This window comes from Lithobates pipiens, unplaced genomic scaffold (genome assembly GCF_037356315.1).
Source record: "Lithobates pipiens isolate NorthernLeopardFrog02 unplaced genomic scaffold, aLitPip1_a1.2 Scaffold_16, whole genome shotgun sequence".
NCBI classification, from domain to species: domain Eukaryota; kingdom Metazoa; phylum Chordata; class Amphibia; order Anura; family Ranidae; genus Lithobates; species Lithobates pipiens.
Genome location: NW_027507748.1, coordinates 61,893,697 through 61,917,788, shown reverse-complemented (window position 1 = coordinate 61,917,788; position 24,092 = coordinate 61,893,697).

Below are 24,092 nucleotides of genomic sequence, written 5' to 3'. Positions count from 1 at the left end.
TAGTTTCAAAAAACTATTAGATAAGCACCTGAACGACCACAACATACAGGGATATACAATGTAATACTGACATATAATCACACACATAGGTTGGACTTGATGGACTTGTGTTTTTTTTTTTCAACCTTACCTACTATGTAACTATGTAACATGGATGAATGGTGTGTTCAGGGTGATGTGCAGTTTTAGTTTTCAGCCAAAGGCCAAAAAGTTCAATATTGGTCTCATCTGACCAAAGCACCTTCTCCCACACGTTTGCAGTGTCCCCTACATGGCTTCTCGCAAACTGCAAATGTGACTTCTTATGACTTTCTTTCAACATGGCTTTCTTCTTGCCACTCTTCCATAAAGGTCAGATTTGTGGAGAGCACGACTAATAGTTGTCCTGTGGACAGATTCTCCCCCCGTGGGCAGTGGATCTCTGCAGCTCCTCCAGAGTTCCCATGGGCCTCTTGGCTGCTTCTCTGAATAATGCTCTTCTTGCCCAGCCAGTCAGTTTAGGTGGGAGGCCACCCGGATTGGTCAGCTGGTGGCACCTCCCCCCCCCTCGAATCCTGCTGTCAGTCAGTTGGTTACCTGCACTACTCACCCCCCCCCCCCCCGGGTGGTGTCGGTCGGTCATCCTGCCCCGCACTTACCCCATCTAGGTTGCGGATTCGATTTTAGTTAGGGGGTATCAGAGTATAGGGGGCTGAATACAAATGCATGCCACACTTTTCAGATATTTATTCATAAAAAAATTTGAAAAACATTTATCATTTTCCTTCCACTTCACAATTATGTGCCACTTTGCGCTGGTCTATCACATAAAATACATTTCCGTTTTTGCTTGTACCATAACAAAATGTGGAAAATTTCAAGGGGTATGAATACTTTTTCAAGGCAAACTATCTATTTATCTATCTCTAGTATATCTAGTATGTCTTCTGTCTATGTATGTATGTATGTCTATCTATCTATCTATCTATCTATCTATCTATCTATCTATCTATCTATCTATCTATCTATCTATCTCTAGTATATCTTCTATCTATGTATGTATTCATATCTATCTATCTCTAGTATATCTTCTATCTATGTATGTATTCATATCTATCTATCTCTAGTATATCTTCTATCTATGTATGTATTCATATCTATCTATCTATCTATCTATCTATCTATCTATCTATCTATCTATCTATCTATCTATCTATCTATCTATCTATCTATCTATCTATCTATCTATCTATCTATCTCTAGTATATCTTCTATCTATGTATGCATTTCTATCTATCTATCTATCTATCTATCTATCTATCTATCTATCTATCTATCACATTGAATGATAAAAAAAATACTGTACTATTAAAAGTTCATTTTTGGAAACAGAATATTTTGCTCATACCCCCCTCATAAAAAAGCAATCTTAGTACCGGTGTTATGTTTGATATATTCATTCTTTGATACGCTGACTTTATATCAGTGCTGTCATTTGTTCTATTGTTCCGCCATGTGGTCTATTTATTTTCCTTTCCCCTTATGAGCAGTAACAGAATTTCCGTCCTAGGTTAATTCCCCTCCAGCTCGCACAAGAAAGCCCTCGGAAAGCCAGGCAATGGTCTTTTATGTGCTTTACAAGCTCAAGCCGTTAGTCTCACGAGTAACTTGTCTGGCTAAGAAAGTATTTGCAGGCCTGGAACAGACTTGGACATTGGAACTGGCAATGCGGAGAAAGGACCGCTTGTCTGGGTGGGAGTTAAATAGAGTGGTGCAGGTGTCGGTCTGTCAGTAAAAACTTTGTTTTACAGGAGGCGGTGCAGGTGCTGCCTTGTGAAAATGGATGTGAGCTTCCTGGGACCAAGCAGAAGCCACAGACCACTGCCAATACAAGACAGACCGCCACTGTTGCTTCACGAGTAAATAAAAAGATGGTTCAGGGGCTGCAGTCACATTTCAGATGGTTTTGCCACGCAAGACAAAAACCCTCCTGTGTAACTTCATTGAAATGGGCCTATGTCACTTCGAGCTCTCAGTGACCAGATTCCATTGTGTGCCATGATATCATAGCCTTAGAGGAAGTCTTTATGTTGGAGGGCGCTTTGGTTTATGCAATGGGTGTAATCATTTTCTTAGCCTGCACAATGTTGCACTGTGAGCCTATGGCCCAGATGGCTCATCCACTCTGCCATCCACATCCACACAGTGTCCCCATTGTTGGCCCCCAAACAGATTGCATTGTGCTTCTTCTGAAACTTCAGTGTTCGTCACTTTGAAAAGATGAAGAATACAATATTCACAGCTTGGACAGATATGCAAAGCAAGGTCCTTTTATGAAGAATGCATGTCTTGTGTTCTTCTGCTAGGCTGCTTTAACAGGTCTTCTATCTAGTTTCCCTTATATTATTTCCCCACTTTGACGCAAGTGGCCTTCAGGCACAAGCTTGTAAAACACTAACTTTGCAGTTGTTTAAAGCCCAACTCCACCATAAAAAAAATGAACAATTCGGTGCTCCCTTAAAGGTTAATATGAAGATAAAAGTAGCTTTTGCAGTAGTGCTCACCTCCACTTTGATAATGCCCTCAGCAGGCTCAGTATTTAGCATCAATTCTCTTCTGGGTTGAATGACGCCCAGCAGTGTTCAACCCTCTTCCTGTGAGTCCAGGGCGTCATGGACATGCCCTCTAGAGGTTTGTCATTAAGCCACCCTGGGCTCACGGCAGTACTGTGGAGAATGCTGCTTTATGTTCATTGCAACCTTTAGGATCTGACCACCACCAGAGGAAAGAAGACTTGTGATATAACATTTCAACAAAACTGAAGCACCACACCACTGCTAAGAGGTCCAGATACAACTTTATTCCAATAAGAGTCATGGGGGGGATCCAAAAAGTATCCAACATGTTTTGGCTTTCAAAGAGCACACCCTTCACCAGGGCTAGAGAAAACATAAGGGCATCTCAATATCAATTCGATATCAATACCAATATAACCAAATACACAATAGCCAACGGTATTGGAAGTATAAAAATGAATTGCCTGGTAACATGGAATAGATAAGCAATATACAGTACAAGAATCTCAGACAAATGTAAGAACAATTAATCATAAAATGTCAGTTCATAATAATAATAATTAAAACAATAAATTCTGAATAAAAAATGCAAATTATAAGAATAAATATATACAAATTAGTTAAATATATACAAAAACGGATATGTGTATGAAGGATGGCCGCCAAAAAGGGACCGTTAAACATTTCACAGTGGGCTCAAATATTCCCAGGGGCGGACTGACCATTCGGCCACTCGGGCACTGCCCGAGGGCCCCGGGCCACTAGGGGGCCCCATCAGGGTTGCCAGCCTCAGTAAAACCAGGGACAGTATGTATAAAATCTGTGTTTTTTTTTACATCTCTGAAATGTCCCTTACCAACATCCTTTTGGTCTAAAAATCCCAAGATTATAGCTGCCCCACCTCTCCAGTACTTTCTCAGCCAATAGAAACATGTCTGTGTATATTGTGTGATTGTATACTGATTGCCTGGGGCCTCCATAATCTCCTATTGCCCGGGGGCCCCATGAGTTGTCAGTCAGCCCCTGAATATGCCTCTTTGTTGCCCGCAGAACTATTATGTCTCATTGGGTTTCACCAACACCTCCCAATTTACCAGCGGTGAAAAAAGCTATGCTATCACACTTCTTCTTGGAGAGAGTGGGCACCATTATACTGAACTTTCGTTCTACTTTTTTACAAGATGGTCTAAATACATGGAGGCCACATTCACTCAAAACGTCTTACAAGAAATCATCCAACCATTCCGCTATACAGACTGGTATCTGAAAAGAGATCTTACCAACTCGCTGAGGAACCCTTAAATTATCCAACCTGTCTGGCCCCTCTCCCTTTCTACCACCATAGGACAACCTCAGTTTCCTGCAGCTCTTTGACGTCCATGACTTTCTTATATTTAAAACCAGCAACTTCATTCATCATTATTGTGCAACAAGACCATTATCTGTGATCACTAGTCTACCATATCCAAATTCTGCTTCCACTCCTGAGGGTAACTTGGTATAAGTTATCGCTTTTTTATGCATTACATTGTGACACTACTGTCTTACAGGCAAATATGTCTCACCTATCCCCATCCCCCTTTCCCTCCACACCCCCCCCCCCTTCCTAAAATGTAACCTCATTTGTTGAACTGAATATATACGTGTTCCTACCTTAGAATTACTATGCTATCTATAAGTGTATTGTGAAAAATCCAATAAATCTAAAAAAAAAAAAAAAAAAGATGGCCAAAAAGAAATCTTTAGAAAAAAGACATATAAATGTACTTAAAAAAAAAAAAAAACAGACGGTCAGATGGATGGGGTGGGTTAAAAGGGGGGAGAGATTGCAAGAAATTGGGTTGGGGGGGTACCTGGCCTAGAATTGAGCTTTAAATGTATTTATTTTTCTGAAAGAGACCATTTTTCTATGTAATCTTAAAAAAAAAAAAAATTAAAATGTACCCATTCTTAATGGGCTCTCCATGTACAGTATTTAATAGTCTGGAGCATGTGGAAATATTCGAAATTTGAGCTCCTGTGTAGGGCCTCACCTTATTCTTTTCATAACATCACTGAGCAGGTCTGAAGCAGGAAAGAAAGCTCAGCACTTACAGGGAAATGTGAGCTTTTCTTGTTCTGTCCTAATGGATCTCTCCTATGGAAGGATGTATAAGAGGAGATGGACCTAAACTTTGTGCCCAACATTTGGTTTACAGTAGCCCAATGCCTAATGGTAGCCATACATGCTTCAATAAATAATCAATCTCTTTTCTCTTTTCTGATTGATCTTACCCAATAGGAATAACTGATCTATAGTTAACAACCCATTCCATTGATATGCCACACACTGGAAAGTAGATATTAATTGATTTTTGGAGGATATGATCATGAATTATTGATCATATCTCTGTTTACACCATGCAATCTCATATTCTAATCAATCGGATTCCTGACCAAAGAAGCTTGGTGCTGCCAATTGATGCTCAAAGATTATTTTCCAACCTTGTAAATCGACTCAGTTTGATCGCATCTCATCTACATCAATTCTAAATCAAACAAATGGAAGGTATGGCTGTTTAATTTGCCAATTTGATCCTTTTCATCAAATTGCACATTGATTGGATAATACAATCGAAGCAAGTACACCATTACACGGATTCTCCTAGTGATTGTGATAGAGTGTATGTTAAAGTGGTGTTGCCACCAAAAAAAAAAAAGTGTTTAAAATTCTTAAAAAATAAATAAATAATTGGATTTTTTTTTAAATACCTGTTGCTAGGGGGTCCCTTGTAGTCTGCCTTCTTCCTTGCCCGGGCTAGGGACATCATTTCCCCTCGCGCCGCACAGTCATCTGGGACCTGTCATGTGTCCCAGATGACTGTGCGGCATATAACGGCGCCCTGTACCGCTCACGCATGCACAGCCGGGTGCCCACAGTATGAATGATGGCGCCGCAAGCAGAGCGGGGAACGAGGGGGGCTTCGATCCCCCGCATTGCTGGACCCTGGGACAGGTAAGTGTCCGATTATTAAAAGTCAGCAGCTGCAGTATTTGTAGCTGCTGACTTAATTATTATTTTTTTTTTTTTAGGGGCACCCCACTTTAAGTGCTGCTTGCATTGGATGCTCTGTTTCTATATCCAGCTCCAGTGTGGAGACTGCCTAAAGCCAGCTATACATTGGGTGAAATGCAGCTGACTCAGCAGGGACCAGCCACATTTCGATACATGTTTGGGCTAGCTGGTTGTATACTCTATCGATCGACTTGTGTACAACCAACTTGTCAGATTTTTCCCAAACGCTCAGCGCCAGCGGCTATAGCGAGCAACACTGATCATTGTATTCTGCCGGCAGGGAAGGCTCCCCACTGGCAGAATACAATAGCTCAGCGGGAGTGATGCCCCCATACACATCGAATGTGTGGATGGGGGAAACGGTTCCTTTTTTTTCATTCAACCTGCTAGGTGAACTAAAAAAAAAAAAAAATATTACGTATGGCCTGCCTAACAGTCAGCCTGTACTAGAGAGAATTCACATTTTCTGCAATACCTCCACACAGCATTCCATTACAGACAGCTCTCTCTCAGGACACCTTTGAAATCAGTAGTGGTGACAAAGGACATGCTTGACGTAATGTTGATTTTTCCTTGCTGAATTGCATTATGCATTAACAAATAAAGTGCAGCGCTATCATGTAAAGCTGAAAAGCAGTAAGAGTATCGTATATATATACGTGTAAAGAACCTAAAGGTCAGTCCTTTCCAAAAGCAATCAGTGCTCAAATGAAAAGTCCACACAAGTGCACAAAATGTTTCCAGAATTCCAAAAAGTGCACACAAAACTCCGGTAGGGGTAAGACCCCTTTCACACTGGGGCGCTTTGCAGCCACTACAGCACTAAAAATAGCGCCTGCAAAGCGCCCTGAAAGAGCCGCTGCTGTGTCTCCAATGTGAAAACCCCGAGGGCTCTCACACTGGAGCGGTGCGCTGGCAGGACACTAATAAAAGTCCTGCTAGCAGCATCTTTGGAGTGGAGAAGGAGCGGTGTATACACCGCTCCTAAACCAATCCTGCCCATTGAAATCAATGGGGCAGCGTGGCTATACCGCTGCCATAGCGCTGCTGGCAGCGCTTTGCGGTGGTTTTAACCCTTTTGTGGCTGGTTTTTAAACCCACCCCGCTAGCGGCCGAATAGTGCAGCAAAATTGACGGTAAAGCACTGACGCACCCACCACCCCAGTGTGAAAGGGGCCTAACTTGTAGAAGAGACACCTCAGGAATCCAGGAGAAAAAGAAAGAAGAGGATGGGTGCTTACTGGAATCCAATGGCTTTAAAACTAATGAAAAGCCAGCAGCACTTTAGGGAAAAATCCCAAACAGATCCACAGTTAGTAATGACGCAGCGCTCCGACCACCGACTCCACTTCACTCCCATCCAGTGGAAACATCTAGAAAACAACCACTCATAGTGCAGCATATCCTCTAAAGCAGGGGTCTCCAAACTTTATAAACAAAGGGCCAGTTTACTGTCCTTCAGACTTTAGGGGAGCCTGACTGTGGCCAGTGGGAGAAGAAAATGTCTTGTTGTCAGTGGGATTTTTCTTTCGTTTTATTGGATTAAACAATGCTCCATCATTGGCATTATGGGGAGTAATAGTGCCCTATTGTTGGTATCAGTGGGGGGAAATAGTGCCCCATCGTTGGTGCCAGTGGGAGATATAGTGACTCATCATTGGTGTCAGTGGGGGGGGAATAGTGCCCCATCATTGGTATCAATGGGAATAGTAATGCCCCATCACTGGTGTCAGTGGGAGGAATAGTGCACCATCATTGGCATCAGTGGAAGGAATAGTGCCCCATCATTGGTATCAATGAAATGAATAGTGCCCCATCACTGGTGTCAGTTCAGTGGGAGGAATGGTGCCCCATCTTTGGTATCAGTTACAGGAATAGTGCCCCATCACTGGTGTCAGCGGAAGAAATAGTGCCCCATCATTGGTGCCAGAGGGAGGAATGGTGCTCCACCATTCGTATCAATGGGAAGTATATTGCCCAATCACTGGTTTCAGTCGTAGTGATAGTGCCCCATCATTGGCATTAGGCGGAGTAATAGTGCCCTATTGTTGGTATCAGTGGGAGATATAATGCCCCATTATTGGTGTCAGTGGTAGGAATAGTGCCCTGTCATTGATATCAGTGGGAGAAATAGCATGACATCATTGGTGTCAGTGGGAGTATTAGTTCCCGGTTAGTAGCATTGCACGGTCACTGTGCATTAGGCTTCGTACACACCAAACAGGTAAGACACGGAGCGCGATTGTTTCTGTGCATTTTCCCTGCATTTCCTTGCATCATGTGCAAGGCAGCCCATTCATTTCAATAGGTGCCCCTACACGCGAAAAACATGCAAAAGTATTCCCTGACCCTTTTGCAAAATCATGCCACATTGAACGGCATGGTGTTGCACATGAAAACATTCTTGTTAGCGGATGCGTAGGAGCGCCAATAAGAATTAATGGCACAGACACATGTTTGTTAACCACTTCAGCCCCGGAAGGTTTTACCCCCTTAATGACCAGGCCATTTTTTGCACTGCGTTACTTTAGCTGACAACTGAGTGGTCATGCGATGCTGTACCCAAATAAAATTGATATACTTTTTTTTCCCACAAATAGAGCTTGATGGTATTTGATCACCTCTGCGGTTTTTATTTTATTTTTATAAATAAAAAAATAGTCACAATTTTGGAAAAATAGAAAACAACACGTTTTACTTTCTGCTACAAAACACATCAAATAAAATTTTTTAAAAAATCGCATTTCTTCATCAATTTAGGCCAATATGTATTCTGCTACATATTACTGGTAAAAAAAAATCCCAATAAGCATATATAGATTGGTTTGCCCAAAAGTTATAGCGTCTACAAACTACAGGATATTTTTATGGCATTTTTATTTATTTTATTTTTTTACTAGTAATGACGGCGATCAGCAATTTTTAGCAGGACTGCGACACTGTGGAGGACAAATCGGACACCTGACACTTTTTTGGGGACCAGTGACATTATTACAGTGATCAGTGCTAAAAAAATGCAAGGTTACTGTACTAATGACACTGGCAGGGAAGGGGTTAACACCAGGTGTGATCAAAGGGTTAAGCATGTCCCTAGGGGATACTTTCTAACTGTGTGGGGGTTGCTCTGACTGGGAGAACACAGAGATCCGTGTTCCTGCATGGCAAGAACACAAGCTCTCTATTTTCTCCCCTGTCAGAATGGCAATCTGCCTTGTTTACATAAGCAGATCGCCATTCTGTCTCTCTGGGGAATGAGTATGGCTGTCTGATGGACATTGGGTCTGCTGGACCTGCTGATTGGCATCCCCTGTGTCCAATCAGCATGTGATCGCATCTCCGGCAGTGTGCACGTGCCCCACCCAGTGGCTATTGCACGAAAACGGCATACAGGTACATTGTTTCGTGGAATAGAGCCGACCTGCTGCAGTACATCTGCGGTAGGTGGTCGGCACGTAGTTAAGCGGCAGCCTGTTTCTGTGCATTTTGAGAAAGCACGTAATTTTTAAACGGGATGCCGACACACAAAGTATGAACATAGGGGGAGATTTACTAAAACTGGTGCACTGAGAATCTGGTGCAGCTGTGCATGGTAGCCAATCAGCTTTTAACCTTAGCTTGTTCAATTAGAGCTTTGGCGATAAAATCTGGAAGCTGATTGGTTTGTATGCAGAAGTGCACATGATTTAGCACTCTTAGTAAATAAACTTTACAGTCTTTCTCTTAATGCAATCAAGAAGTTTGGTCATAGCAGGTAAATACAACAGATTTTTTGGGTTTGATTTAGTGGAGGAGTAGAATGTTCATTTTGCAAAGTGAATGTTTAATCAGTTTAGCCAAATTAGTAAAAACAGCTGCAATGGTCACCTTCAATCTGGAGCCCGTCCTCCGCAGTACTTCTCTTCCACCACAGGATGTCCTCAGTTTTCCAAGTTGATTCTCGGTCAGCTCACTAAATCTGGAAAAACGATGGGGATATCTAAGACCAATCGATAAACATTTACGTAAACTTTACCAAACTAAAGTTCATTTAAAAATAGTTTTCAATCTTTTGAAATCAGAAGTTTTTATTAAAAGATGACTCTGTAGTAGAGGTCCACGTGGAACTTTCCGTTTTGGGTTGACTACTGCTGTGTCTCAGTTCTGACCCTGTGTTGTCACCTTGACACATATGCCCCCTAGTTGAGACTTCAAGCTTTGTCCAGAATTATCACTATTAGGAAGTAATGATACTGTATGTAGCCAATGATGGAGTGGGTGTTCATAGCTAGGCTGCATTTTTTAATTGACGTATGTTGACAGATGTTGCGTGGGAGGCGACAATGCACGTGGTACATGTGAGTGGCCTTATGTGTTTAATACATCGTAATGGAACTGAATTTTACTGTTGAAGGCTTTCCGTTCTCTTGTTCTGCTTTACACCAGTGGAAATGATAAGAATGGGACCTGTAGGGTCTCTTTAGTGTTATGCCCTGTACACACGGTCAGATTTTCCGACGGAAAAGGTCCGATCGGATCTTGTTGTCGGAAAATCGGACCGTGTGTGGGCTCTATCTGACTTTTTCTGTCGGAAATGCCGACTGAAAAAGTTTGAGAGCTGGATCTAAAATTTTCTGACAACAAAATCCGATCAGACTTTTTCTGATCGTTTGTAGAGAATTCTGACGGACAAAGTGTCATGCATGCTCAGATTAAATTACAAGACCAAAGCTATTGGCTACTAGCCTCTACATAGTCATGTTGTATGCAACAAATTTCACCTCGTTCCGAACGATCGGATATTCCGACAACTTTGTCCGACCGTGTGTATGCAAGACAAGTTTGGCACAAAATCCGTTGGAAAAAAGTCGATGGATTTTGTTGTCGGAATGTCCGACCGTGTGTACAAGGCATAAGAAACATGTAAGGCTAGGCACCCATAATGGTAAGAGCTGGAGAGAACTAGAGAATACCAGTCAACAGTACACAAGGGCAGCACTCAATCCACTCAGGTACAAAAGTAGGCAAAATCCTGAGGCATAGAAAATGGGAGATAAAGGCTTGTAATGCACACTGTGGGGTCGATTTACAAAAAGGCAAATACAGTAGATTATGCATTTTGCAAATGCAGTTTCTCCAGAGTTTAGTAAATAAGGTTAAGCTTCACTTGCAAAGAATACTCAATCACATGCAAGGGAAATGTAAAAAAAAAAAAAAAACTGCCCTTTTGCTTGTACATGATTGGATGATGGAAGTCAGCAGAGCTTTTCCTTATTTACCAAGTTCTGGAGCTATTGCACTGCAAAGTGCATAGTTTATTCGCTATTAGTAAATCAACCCCTGTATATCCCCCCTTTATACATAAAAAAATTAATAGTTTTGTCCAGGACAGGGGTCTCCAAACTTTCTAAACAGAGGGCCAGTTTACTGTCCTTCAGACTTTAGAGGGGCCGGACTGAGATCGGTGGGAGTAGAAGAAGATGTCCCAACATCAGTGGGAGAAACAATGCCTCAGGTTTGAAGGTCAGTGGAAGTAAAAAAAAATGTAATTTTTCTGTTATACTCACCTGTAAAATCCTTTTCTTGGAGTACATCATGGGGCACAGAGCAACCATAATAATGACTATAGGAGCTGTGGATCTCTGCAGCTCCTCCAGAGTTACCAGCCTCTTGGCTGCTTCTCTGATTAATGCTCTCCTTGCCCGGCCTGTCAGTTTAGGTGGACGGCCATGTCTTGGTAGGTTTGCAGTTGTACCATACTCTTTCCATTTTTGTGGATGATGAATTGAACAGTGCTCTCTCTGTGAGATAATCAAAGTTTAAGTTATTTTTTTATAACCTAACCCTTCTTTAAACTTCTACACAACTTTATCCCTGACCTGTCTGGTGTTTTCCTTGGACTTCGTGATGCTGTTTGTTCACTAAGGTTCTCTAACAAACCTCTGAGGGCTTCACAGGACAGCTGTATTTATTGTATATTTAAATTACACACAGGTGGACTCTATTTACTAATTAGGTGACTTCTGAAGGCAATTAGTTCCACTCGATTTTAGTTAGGGGTATTAGACTAAAGGGGGCTTAATACAAATGCCTAAAAGCAAAATGCTATGTGCGGTGTAAAGCTAAATACTGCACATCACCCTAAACACACCATCCCCACTGTGAAACATGGTGGTGGCAGCCTCATGTTGTGGGGATGCTTTTCTTCAGCAGGGACAGGGAAGCTGGTTGGAGTTGATGGGAAGATGGATGGAGCCAAATACAGCGAAATCTTAGAAGAAAACCTGTTAGAGTCTGCAAAAGACTTGAGATTGGGGCGGAGGTTCACCTTCCAGCAGTAAAATTACCCTAAACATACAGCCAGAGCTACAATGAAATGGTTTAGATCAAAACATATTCATTTTCTAGAATGGCCCAGGTAAAGTCCAGACCTAAATCCAATTGAGAATCTGTGGTAAGACTTGAAAATTGCTGTTCACAGACGCTCTCCATTCAATCTGACAGAGCTTGAGATATTTTGCAAAGAAGAATGGGCAAAACTGTCACTCTCTAGATGTGCAAAGCTGGTAGAGACATCCCCAAAAAGACTTGCAACTGTGATTGCAGTGAAAGGAGGTTCTACAAAGTATTGACTCAGGGGGGCTGAATACAAATGTACCCCACACTTTTCTCATATTTATTTGTAAAAAGTTTTGAAAACCATTTCTCATTTTCCTTCCACTTCACAATTATGTGTCACTTTGTGTTGGTCTATCATATAAAATCCTAACAAAAAAAATGTACCTTTTGGTTGTAACATGACAAAATGTGGAAAATGTCAAGGGGTATGAATACTTTTTCAAGGCAATGTATATAGCTGCGTAAATTCCAGTATATATACCATAGTTTGTAGACACAAACCAATTAATATACACTTATTGTTTTTTTTTTTGTTTTTTTTTACCAAAGACGTCTAGCAGAATACATTTTGGCCTAAATTCATGAGGAAATTTGATTTTATTAGATATGTTTTTTAACAGAAAGCAGAAAATATTGTTTTTTGTTTCAAAATGTTCCCTTTTTGTTTATATGATAGAAAAAATGTAAAACCCAGTGGTGATCAAATACTACCCAAAGAAAGCTCTATTTGTGTGAAAAAATATGTATGAATTTCATTTGGGTTCACTATTGCATGATTGAGAAATTGCTAGTTAACCTCTTCAGCCCCGGAGCATTTGGCTGGCCAAAGACCAGAGCACTTTTGCGATTCGGCACGGCGTCGCTTTAACTGACAATTGCGCGGTCGTGTCACGCTGTACCCAAACAAAATTGAAGTCCTTTTTTTCTCACAAATAGAGCTTTCTTTTGGTGATATTTGATCACCTCTGCGGTTTTTATTTTTTGCACTATAAACAAAAAAAAAGCGTCAATTTTGAAAAAAAACATTATTTTTTACTTTTTGCTATAATAAATATCCCCCAAAAATATATAAAAAACATTTTTTTTCCTCAGTTTAGGCCGATACATATTCTTCTAATATTATTGGTAAAAAAATAAATCTCAATAAGCGTTTGTTGATTGGTTTGCGCAAAAGTTATAGCATCTACAAAATAGAGCTTAGTTTTATGGCATTTTTATAATTTTTTTTTATTTTTTACTAGTAATGGTGGCAATCAGCGATACTTATTGTGACTGCACACATCGGACACTATTGGCGCTATTTTGGGACCATTCACATTTATACAGCGATCAGTGCGATTAAAAATGCATTGATTACTGTGTAAATGTGACTGGCAGTGAAGGGGTTAACCAGGAGGGGGTGCTGCAGGGGTTTAGTGTGTCCTAGGGAGTGATTCTAACTGTTGGGGGTGGGGCTGTGTGTGACACAACACTGATCGCCTCTCCCGATTACAGTGTCACTAGGCAGAACGGGGAAATGCTTGTTTACATCAGGGACTCACGCCTGCGCGCACCTGCTAGCCAAGCCTCGCAAGATCACGTACAATAATGTGATTTCGTGCAGCAGAGAAAACCTGCCGCAGTAAAACTGCGGCGGGTGGTCCGCAAGCGGTTAAAATAGAGCAGTGCTGAATAACAACAAATGCCCTGGTCATGAAGGGGGAAAAACTTTTGAAGGCCAAATGGTTTAAGGAAGTTATATAGTTAGTCAGGTTGAAAAAAGACACAAGTCCATCTAGTTCAACCATAAAAAAAATAAAAATATCATACAATCCCATATACACATCCTAGACCAGTGATGACAAACCTTGGCACCCCAGATGTTTTGGAACTACATTTCCCATGATGCTCAACTACACAGCAGAGTGCATGAGCATCATTGGAAATGTAGTTCCAAAACATCTGGGGTGCCGAGGTTCGCCATCACTGTCCTATACCCTTATATTCTTTTACCAAAGACATGTAGCAGAATACATTTTGGCCTAAATTCATGAGGAAATTCAATTTTATTGGATATGTTTTTTAACAGGACATAGAAAATATTGTTTTTTTGTTTCAAAATGTTCCTTTTTTTCTTTTGTTTATGATAGAAAATATTTAAAACCCAGTGATGATCAAATACCACCCAAAGAAACTGATCCAGAGGAAGGCAACCCCCCCCCCCCCCCCCCAGAAAACCACGATCCAATTTGCTACAGCAGGAGAAAAAATTCCTTCCTGACCCCAGAGAGGCAATCATATTTTCCCTGGATCAACTTTACCTATAAATATCAGTACCCAGTTATATTATGTACATTTAGGAAAGAATACAGACCTTTCTTAAAGCAATTTACTGAGCTGGCCAGAACCACCTCTGGAGGGAGTCTATTCCACATTTTCACAACTCTTATGCCACGTACGCACAACCGGACTTTCCGGCAGACAAGGCCCGACGTTCTTCCCAATGGACATTCGGCGGAGGTCCCATGGACTTTCCGAAGGAATGGACTTGGCCACACACAAACTAACTAAGTCCGTTCGAAAGTCCGTTCGTTTTGAACGTGATGACGTAAGACGGGACTAAAAAAGGAAGTTCAATAGCCAGTAACCAATAGCTTCCCTTGCGTCGTATTTGGTCCGTTGCACCAGCATACAGAGGAACGGATTTCCTGATAGGAATTGTGTCCGTTGGACAGATTTGAAACATGTTCTATTTCTAGGTCTGTCTGATTTTTTTAACGAAAAGCGATCGGATTAGCCCACACATGATCGGATTGTCCGACGGAATTATTCCGTTGGACCTAGTCTGCCGGAAAGTCCGGTCGTGTGTATGCGGCATTATTGTGAAGAAACCTTTCCGTATTTGGAGATGAAATCTTTTTTCCTCCAGAAGTAAAGAGAGCCTCCTTGCCCTCAGTGTTGAAGTTGAAAAATAACAGCAGGATCAACAGTTAAAAAGAAAAGAAGAAAGCATTAACCCCCCTAGCGGTAATCCCGAGTTTGGCTCGGGTTAGGATTTTTCTGATAGGAGCGGTAACCCCGAGCCAGACTCGGGATCGATTCGCTGGATGCAGGGAGGACACAGTGAGACTTACTTACCTTGTCCCCTGGATCCAGCGATGTCCTCCGCGCTGTGTGATCGAGCCGTCCTCCGCTCGATTCACAGTGCCGAATGCTGCCGAGCTCCGTTCCCTGGGAAGTTACAGCGCACGGGAGCGGAGAACGGCGGCAAATTAAAAAAAGTAAAATTACACAAAACACACACAGTACTGTAATCTTACAGATTACAGTACTGTATTACAAAATTACACACCCCCTTTGTCCCTAGTGGTCTGTGCAATGCCCTGCATGCACTTTTATATTATAAATACTGTTTTTTCTGCCTGAAATTTGGAGATTGTCCATAGCAACCAAAAAGTGTCCCTTTTTCAGTGTTTTAGGATTTGATTACATTATTGAATATTTTTTATTATTTTTATTATTCTTTATTATATTATAAACTTTATCATACCCGGGATGTCTGCTAGACTCTGGTTTGAACATATTTAAAGCGGGAGTCCGCCGGGACTCCGCGTTTTTTTTTTTTAAAAGCCAGCAGCTACAAATACTGCAGCTGCTGACTTTTAAAATAGTGACACTTACCTGTCCAGCGCGCCCGCGATGTCGGCACCCGAAGCCGATCTCTCGATCGTCTCTCGGGTGCTGCCGCCGCCATCTTGGGTATGGGAATCAGGAAGTGGAGCCTTTCGGCTTCATTTCCTGGTTCCCTATTGCGCATGCGCGAGTCGCGCTGCGCAATAAGGATGGACCCGCTGCCTCTGGGATCTGTGTGTTTCCAGCAGGCAGCGGGGGACTTTCGGAAAGGGGCGTAATCTACGCCCCTTTCCGCAGAGAGCTATCCCGGAAGTGGGTGCAGATACCTGTACTGTACAGGTACCTGCACCCCCCTCCCCCCTGAAAGGTGCCAATTGTGGCGCCGGAGGGGGGGAGGGTTCCGATGAGCGGAAGGTCCACTTTAGGGTGGACCTCCGCTTTAAGAGATTTATTCCTAAGAATTACAGGACTACAATATAAAACGCCAAATTTCCATGCAAAATAATTGTACCGCTTTCAGCACCTAAATCCAGACTGAATTATACCGCCAGGGAGGTTAAACAATAGAATGCAGATATATTATCTAAAGCCTCAAACACACGATCGGACTTTGTACAAACTTTCCCGTGGACTTTTGTACAAAGGGCGTTGGCCCTGAACTTGTACTGCATACACGCGATCAGACTTTTTCAGCCAACTTTCACCAAATCACGTGGTTTTTCTGCTCTTTGCCGCCACCTTTCGTCAACTTCTGTATTGTTGTCTGATCTTTTGAATTGGTTCTGAGCATGGTTTTCTGTACACACGATCGGACTTTGCTCCATCGGACTTATGTTGTCGAAAAGTTTGTCCGTTCACACAGCCAACAAAAGTCTCATGAAAACAGAAAAAGTTTGTGCGATGGAGAGTACACGCGGTGGGATGTTGCCTTAAAACAGCTAATTTGCATCTTTGTTTTCAAAAAGTCCGATCGTGTGTACGGGGCCTTTAGAATTAGTATACTACAATAGTATTACATTTTTGTTTTTGAGTTTTATATGCTTTATTGGTTCTTCTGCTATAAGCACACTTTACCATTGCACCAAAGCAGTGTTATAGCCTAGGTTCAGAGCCACTAAAATAAAACAATTTCTTCCCTTCATTTCTTTCCTTATAATTATTCCTCTGTTAAAGACAACTGAAACCAACCTTGACTGGCAAGGAGAAAGCCGATGACAGTTTGGTTTTGTTCCAGACCTTCTCAAATCTTCTGTCTGCCAAACGCCTGTCAGTATGCAAATGCATGCAAATTCCCGGCCACTGGACGAACACCTGCAGAAAGTGACCATCCCCAATTGTGCCGCACATCCGATGCGAGTGGGGCTCTGGGATGCCGTCTTGCTCTCGTCCTGTCAGTTTGTTGTGCGTTCATCAGCAAATCGCTGGGCTCAAAAAAACTGTTCTTTTTGTCCTTATGAACCGCCGCTCTCCAGGAGGAACTGCTAGTGCCAGGATTAAGGGGGATGGCTGCGTTCCAGCCCTTGTGAATCCTTCTGCAGGCTTTTTTGACCTCTTGTCAGTAACAAAACTTAAGGGATTGGCGTTGCTAAAGAAAGCCTTATTTAAAGGGCCTGTCAGCATAAATTACAAGTTCGTTTATGCAGATGAGCTTTTTAATTGGAATGGCAGCCAAAAAGCTGAATCTACTGCTGAAATAGATATATCTTTGCTGTTTCACCTGCCAAGTTCCTTTTAATTCTGTCCAGCCAATCATACATCTTCACCGTAAGGTACAGCCAGGATTGACGCCACTCTTCACTGGTATAGTTCTGTGTCTTTCTATTTCACCTCTCCACCCCCAGGCTATATGAATAATCATCACCCTATGAGAAGGTCCTCCCGTATGGTCCTCCCATGTAGAACTGCCCTTATACCACCCTCCAGAGTCCAGCAGCTAATGCTTATTTTAGAACAGGATAAAAGGGTGCAAGATCTGTCAGTAAATCTCCATACACACGATCGGACTTTCCAATGAGAAATGATCGATTACAGGCTGTTGGCGGAAAATCCAACTGTGTGTACGCTCCATCGGACAATTGTTGACGGATTTTCCGTGGACAAATGTTGGCTAACAAGTTTTCAAATTTTCCACGGACAAATGTGTGTTGTTGGATTTTTGGAGCATGTGTACACAAGTCTGTCGGACAAAAGTCCAAAGTACAAACACGCATGCACGGAAGCAAGCACCAGTCTGAAGCGGTCGGTCTTGTAAACTAGCGTTCGTAATGGAGAATTAACATTTGTGACGTGGCAAATTATGAAATCTCAAAATGCGGCGCACAATTCTCTTGTTTAATGGGATAATAATGAAGCTGCTTTGCTGGTGATACTGATGGAGTTATTGCAAACAAATTTTCAAAGGCTTTTTTTTTTCTAGTGATATCAAGAATAATATTATTATGTTTTTTTTTTGTTTTTTTTTTTTACTTGGGCAAGTTACCACAACACCATTATCCCGTAGTTTTTAAGATCAAAGATACAACTATGTTGGTGTCCCTTGTCAATTTTACATTGTATGTTTTAAAATGTAACGGCCTACTCCCAAACTATCATTTGAAGTAAAACACATAGCCAAGTATTATTCTCCACAATTTTTTTATTGAGCATTAAAAAAGAAAACAAATAAAATTAGACATGTTGTCTGCCAATATAACTTAACCAAAAACTGCATTCTATGCATCCAAAAATATAGAAAATTTACCAAATCAAATCATTATTATTCAACCAAAAAAATAATGTCAAATCAATAAATTCAAGGCCAATAATAAATAACAAATTATCTCCTCAGATTCTGCAAATGGCTGGTTGATGAACGGCCATTCAGAAACAAACTGAACAGCAGGAAATGAAAGGCGCCAAATTAAAAGTGCGAATCAGCACTCACCAAACTTCTACTAACACAAATTTAGCAGAAGGAGCCCAAAGGGTGGCGCTAAAGAGCTTAAAAACAACGTAGTACGCCACTACATTCGTATTTGTTGGCCAACAATTGTGTGGTCTTGTGTATGCAAGCCAAGTTTGGGCCAACGCCTTTCTGACAAAAATTCACAGTTTTGTTGGCCAACAATCCAATCATGTGTATGAAGCTTTAGGTTAGCCATTCAAGCTAAATAATGTGGCTGGAGGAATCTTCCTGCCAGTCAGCACCTGTGACTGTCTGAATACCTAAACTGTGACTACATCTGATTGGATGCAATCACTGTTTGGTTTGACAATTTTCCACCTGGCTCCTTCGACACATGTTGATTGAAAAATCAACTTTTGCTGAGGTGGACCCAACAGGGGCACCCATCACAACAATATCTGCTGATTCAGCAAAATTTGTGTATGGCAAGTTTTAGCTCTGCAGGGATCTTGTCCCCAAACATGCTACCCTTAAGGGGGTGGACTATGGACACTTCTTATTGTGGCCTGTTATGTTGAAAGAGGGAAAGAGGCTGCCACCAGGCAGCAGTATGTATGTTAGGTGCTCGGGATGCAAGAACAAAATAATTAATGTACACATAAATAGTTGATCTGATGGATATCAGCACCACTTCCTCTTCTTCTTGAGTGTGGTTAGGGTAGGCCTCAGGTTAGACCAATTTTATTTTCTATTTTAAAGATTTTCTTGATTTTTACGTAAAAGGTGTCCTCCTTGGCAAGGCACCCCTCCCCCCCATGTTGAGGGCTTGGTATGGTTCAGAAATTGAGGGGTGTACGCTTGCCCTCCCTTTCCTGCATGCTCAAATTAAGGGTCTGGTATACATTTTTATGGGGACTGCAGGTATTCTTTTTTTTGTGATGGAGATCTGTCTTAAAATACATACCAGTGGCAACGGGTCTGATATTTGGAGGGGACTCTATGCAAATGTTATTTTTATTCTTTCTATAGGATGTGGTACAGCAAAAGACACATTTGTGAAGAACAAAATGATACAGTTTAAATTGCTTGCCAGGTTCTTTTTAAAATAATAGTTTAAAAAAAACAAAACAGTACATAGACTCCATCAAAGGGTCCTGAAAATATACAGCAGATTTTTTAGCAGATGCAGCGCTTCCCGCCTCTGTCCCATGCTCATGGGTGCCCACCGCTTCTGTGCCTGGGTCCTCCCCCAGTGCCTGGGGGGGGGGTCCCACAGCGGTGCTCCTGTGCTTCCTCTTCCATGCCTGCCCATCCCCTGGTACTCTGTCTGGGAGACAATGCAGGGTCCCCTCCAGATGCTCGTTCTCAACTTCCTGCAGGAGATTCCTCTGTCCTCTCTGCACCTGTGATGCTGCCCCCAGCGGCTCCTTCTCTCCATATGCCCAGCAGGGCGGGAGATTTGAATATGCAAGTGCGCTCTGCATCACCTGTGCTGTCTGCTCTGCATGTCCCTGCATGATGGGAGATCACCAAGCCTCACATGTTGCACACCCTTTGCCTCTGTCTCCTGACTGCCCGGGTCTCACTGCGCCCAGCTGGACAGGAGATGGCCACTCCATACCTGCCGCCCACCCCTTCCAGCTGACTCCTGCCTACCCGCATCTCCCTGCACCCGGCTGGATGGGAGATGGTTACTCTGCACCGCCCGGCCCTTGCTGCTGACCTCCACACATCCGCATCTCGCTGCGACCGACTGGGCGGGAGATTTACGCAGGCTGTCTGCCACCACAACCCAGCCTCGGTCTGCTCCCTGCACTCGGCAGGGCGGAAGATTCCCACTCCATTCCCAGGGTGTCGACTGCATCTGCCATAGGTCCTCTGTCTGGAAGCTATGGTTGATCTCGTTGCTGCTCGGCTGCTGCCCTCGCCCACCCGGGCTCATCAAGGTCGCTGTCCGGACCTCTGCCCCTGGACCTCTCCTTCCGTCATCACCCTCCGTCCTTACCAGGCACCACCATTCCTTTCAGAGATGGACGACATGGGCCTCTGCCAGCCCCTCCCGCAGATGATCTTATTTCAGCTCCTCCTTCGCACATCAGTGAGTATGACTGTGATTTAAATTGGGGTAGGTCCAGTGACACTGCCGTATCGAGCCCGCCAGACGAATGCATAGTTACGGTCGTAAAATCTGTCCTGTCGCGCATGGGGGTATCGAGTTCAGCAGTTAGTTTGGGCTACTTTGTGGGTGGCGCTTTGTTTCGCCGACTGGCATGCACCTGTCTTAGAAGGTCAAGGACAAGATCTGGTGCCGCAAATTTAGCACGATTTTCTCGCGCTAATCCCTCCCGACAGGGAGACGATAGACAAATCTCGTCAGGTTGATGTTGTGGCACAGGGTGACAAATCAAAACAGCCTCCTCGGACGTTCGGGTACTGGTTGCATGGGTTCTATGCTTACACCGGAGTGCTTTGTGAGCGGTTCCTGGAGTTGGCCTCATCTCTTTTTTGCTACTTACCGTATATACTCGAGTATAGGCCGACCCGAATATAAGCCGAGGCCCCCAATTTACCCCCAAAAAACTGGGAAACTTATTGACTCGTGTATAAGCCGAGGGTGAGACATGTCTGTCCATCCCTGTGTGTCCGTCCATCCCTGTGTGTCCATCCATCCCTGTGTGTCCGTCCATCCCTGTGTGTCCGTCCATCCCTGTGTGTCCGTCCATCCCTGTGTGTCCGTCCATCCCTGTGTGTGTGTCCATCCATCCCTGTGTGTGTGTCCATCCATCCCTGTGTGTGTGTCCATCCATCCCTGTGTGTGTGTCCATCCATCTCTGTGTGTGTGTCCAGCCTACCTGTGTCCCGAGCCTGTGTCCCGAGCCTGCGTCCCGAGCCTGCGTCCCGCCTCCGTCCCGAGCCTGTGTGCTTCTGCCATGCCAGGATCGCCGCTCTTCTCGTCTGACAGACGGCGTCGGCGCCTCGGTGGCCATTCCACTGTTCAAAAGCCGCGCCTCCGTCTGTGATAGGCGGAACACTCAATTTCCCAGCAGTCTGTGTTCCGCCTATCACGGACATCCTCTCATCCTCGTCCGTAGTATGAGGATGAGCGGATGTCCGTGATAGGTGGACCACTGACTGCTGGGAAATTGAGTGTTCCGCCTATCACAGACAGGGAGGCGCGGCTTTTGAATAGAAGAATGGCCGCCGTCTGTCTGCTCGACACGCTGATCGGGCAGGCAGACGGCGATGACTCGAGTATAAGCCGAGGGGGGCACTTTCAGCCTCAAAAAAGAGGCTGAAAATCTCGGCTTATACTCGAGTATATACGGTAGATCTTATTTGAGGTGCCTATAAGGTTTACAGGGGTCATTGTTGGTTTCACTATGACACCCAGATTCACAAAAAAATGGCGTCACGTAAGGAGTTTTGTTTTGATTGCCAAGACGGTAGCCTGTGGTTATTGCTCATGTGCCCCCACAGGCCTCCATCCTTTTAGTCCCTGGTCGGTGCTTTCTCTGGAGCGGCGGCTGCCCCCAAAAAAGGTCTATGCTGGTTTTTCAACGAGAGTTGACTACTTGTGAAACCCTGTTTCCGATGTTTGCTAGACCTACTCTGGGTGTCGCTGTCCCCACATACGTGGGCGTTGTACTGTCGAGTGTGGGGCGAATGGGTCCATGAGTTGGGTGGTGAGTTTTTAATCTCGTCTCAATATGACAGATGCATGGCTTTATTTTCTTACCTTGTTTATTTACTTCAGAAAGGTTCTTCAGGTTCCACAGTTTCGTCATCTATGTCTGCATTGTTTTTTTTTGGAGAGTAGGGGAGATTACACATATGGAATTATGGGGGGTGGGGGGAGAGGGGGGGAGGGGGGAGGGAAGAAGAGAGAAGGGAAGGAGGGAAAAGGGAAGGAAAAGTAGGAGGTAAAAAACAGGAAAGAAAGATGATAAGATAATAATTACTAAGCACTAATGGAAGCAAAGAAATTCTAGTATTGAATAATAATAAGAATACATATTTTCTTTTTTTTTTTTGATATGACACAGGAAAACATATATATAGGAGAATGACACATGGGAATAAAGGAGGGGTGGTTGGAAGTAGATTTCTACATGGAATGTAGAATGTGTATTATTTATCTGTTTTTTTTTTTCACTGAATATTATTAAAAACATACTTTATATATATATATATATATATATATTTTTTTATATAGTAGGACACAGGGGAATATATATAGGATAATGTCAACTGGGAAACAAAGGAGGGGTGGTTGGAAGAGGAGTGTTGCACAAATATAAAGGTTTTTTTTTTCCTCTTTCTTCTACTCCCAATGTGTAATGCGATAAACTATGATAATTATTATATATATCAACAACATCAAATTTTATTTTTTATTTTTTGGAATGAAAGGGGGAAAATAGGGAATGTAAAATGTTTACAGCGTTTCTTTCTTGTGTTTTTTTTCTATGTATAATTATGATATGATAAATTGTGTTAATTGCTATATAGATTGATAATATCATTTTTGGAAGGATAAAAGGGAAGGGCAAAAGAAAATAATTTTATATAATTTTTTTTTTTGGGTATAAAGGTGTGGTTTGGGACCCATTAATAATAGAGAGCCCGTCCCATAATGGAATGGAAGGGTGACTGTAGTTTTGTTTGGATATGTTGGGTACTGAACATGGAATAGATACTATGTCCAGTGAAGAAGGGGTAAGGAGAAGTTCCTCTCCATTCCCATCCATGAATGGATGGGGTTGTAGAATAGGGAAGGGAGTGGAAAGGGACAGGGAGGGATGGGAGGAGGGGGTTGAAGTGAATGTGGAGAGGGGAGTGGAAGGGGATGGGGTGGGATGGGGGGGGGAGAGGTGAAGGGAGTGTAAGGGTGCAACAAGGGTGTGGTTTAAGAACCCTATGGACATTCTCTATGATGTGATGGAGCTTTTTAGCCTTCCCACACTTCCAATACAGGCATACCCCACTTTTAAGTACACAATGGGGTTTATTTACTAAAGCTGGAAAATGGAAAATCAGGCTCACTTCTGCATAGAAACCAATGAGCTTCTAACCCCAGCTTGTTCAATTAAGCTTTGGTCATAAAACCTGGAAGCTCATTGATTTCTATGCAGAAGTGATCCTGATTTTGTACTTTCCAGCTTTGGTAAATAAACCCCATTGTGTACTTAAAAGTGGCGTATGCCTGTATAATGTCATGTAAAAATAATAGCTATTCAATACTCTCATGGAATGTCCGGGGATTGATCTCGAAGTTTAAGCGAACATTAATGTTTCAATATATAAGAAAATATAGTCCTCAGCTGATTATACTTCAGTAGACACATTTAATGGGTAAAAGATTAACAACTTTAAAAAAAGCCTGGATAAAAAAAAGCATACCATGCCACATATTCCTCTTATGCTAGGGGATTATCCATTTTAGTAAATAAAACTTTTCCGGGAGAAATAGAGGTGGCCTTTATAGATATACAAGGGAAATATGTTATTATATTATATATGATTGGGCAGCAAAGATACATTACAGTAGCAATATATATACCACCCCATTTGCCGTGGGAATTTTGAATGAGATAATGGAGAAAATAATCGA